Below are 1,800 nucleotides of genomic sequence, written 5' to 3' on the forward strand. Positions count from 1 at the left end.
CTAGTAGTTTGTAGTAAAAGCACAGGTACAATAAGGACCTTAACACAATAAAATCAGAAAACAATCGAGGAGTAATGGGAAAGAAAGGTCAGTAAGGGAAAGCATAATTTGAAATTCTGATGACTGAGAATATTTTGTAGCTCTGAGTTTTACAAACAATTGAGTTGGGAGAATCATAGTGATTTCCTTATTCCTATTGGCACATACTGTGCTATGCCAGATAATGGCCCCCAAAGCCATCCATGTTGTGATTCTTGGAAACTTACTTTGCAACTTTTGTTAAGATTAAGATATTGAGATGGCCATTGTCTTGGTGGGCCCATTCTAATCACATGAGTCCTTAAAAAGTGGGGAAACATTTTCCCAGCTGAAGAAAAGCAGAGTGATGGCAGCATGAGGATTTGATACCCTGTTGCTGATACCGACAAGCAAGGACTAGAAAGAGGCCTCTAAGAGTTAGAAAAGGCAAGCTAATGGATGCTCTCCTACCTAGATTCTTCAGAAGGGGAGAATCTGACTCCTTGGTTGAAGGACTGCTGACTTCCAAATTGTACGATAATAATTTTGTGTTGTTTCAAACTACCAATTATGTGGTAAGTAATTACAGTAACAATGAGGAACTAATACAGATAAAGAAGTGCAAACCTGTTCATAGAAAAAAATGTTTTGGGGTTTCCTTCATTCTTAACTGTATGATAAAACTTTACATATAAAAACTTTGTAAAGGATAAATAAGTACCCTAATGAAAAATAATCCTTATTGCATTATTGCACAAAAGAATTACAGAGACATTCCTTTTTATTTATTTTTTTTGTTCAAGTGTAGCTGTCTCCAGCTTTCCCTCACCACACTCCCCCTCCTCACCCACCTCTACATTCCACCCTCAGTCCTTCCCTCCTTTGTCTTTGTCCATGGATCCTTTATACATGTTCCTTGACGACCCTTTCCCTTGTTTCCCCCAAGACACCCCTCCCACCTCCCCTCTGGTTACTATTAGTTTGATCTTTATTTCAATGTTTCTGGTTATATTTTGCTTGCCTGTTTGTTTTGTTGATTGGGTTCCACCTATAGGTGAGACCACATGGCGTTTGTCTCTCACTGAGGAACAGCAGCTGTGGCTCTCTGCTAGCCCATGGCCGTGAGCCCCAACAAGAGCCACAAAGTGACAAAGAATGTGAGCAAGTCGAGGCACAGCTGCCCCCGTGGGCGCCTCACTAAGCACACCAAGTTCATGTGGGACATGATCCGAGGGGTGTGTGGCTTTGCCCTCTGTGAGTAGGGTGCCATAGAGCAGCTCAACGTCCCTAAGGACTAGAGGGCCCTGGAATTCACCAAGAAAAGAGTGAGAACACACATACATGCCAAGAGGAGGAGAGAAGAACTGAGCAATGTCCTTGAAGCCATTAGGGAAGCAGCAGCCGAGAAGGGCTGAGCCCCAGCCTCTCTGTGTAATAAAACCTGTTCAGAAAAAAGACATTCTTTATATGATTAAGTTTAAAGTATTTTTTAGAAAACTGTATGAAGAGAGAAAGGATGAAACTCATAAATGAAACCTGAGGAAACTTTAGATTTCACATCTCTTTGTTATTCATAACAAAAAAATAAAAAATATTACAATAAAAATATTATTTTTCAATAATAGAAATACTTTATTCTCCAATGGGGTAAGATTTGGTACCTGGACAGTAACTTTCTTAATCTGAATTTGTTGAAACATCAGTCACATAGAACATGTTTAACAATTGGCCTCAGACCCAATCATACTCCTCATTTGTTTCAGTCAATTTGTCATTAAGTAT

General features: G+C 39.7%; 1 pseudogene; it reads left to right on the forward strand.

The window, feature by feature from the left end:
* The first annotated feature begins 1,121 nt into the window (after nt 1-1,121).
* On the forward strand, nt 1,122-1,433 carry LOC123823971 (annotated as a pseudogene).
* The last annotated feature ends 367 nt before the right edge of the window (nt 1,434-1,800 follow it).

The sequence above is a fragment of the Phyllostomus hastatus genome, unplaced genomic scaffold, assembly GCF_019186645.2.
Source record: "Phyllostomus hastatus isolate PE091 unplaced genomic scaffold, TTU_PhHast_1.1 phas_contig_524, whole genome shotgun sequence".
Classification (NCBI taxonomy): domain Eukaryota; kingdom Metazoa; phylum Chordata; class Mammalia; order Chiroptera; family Phyllostomidae; genus Phyllostomus; species Phyllostomus hastatus.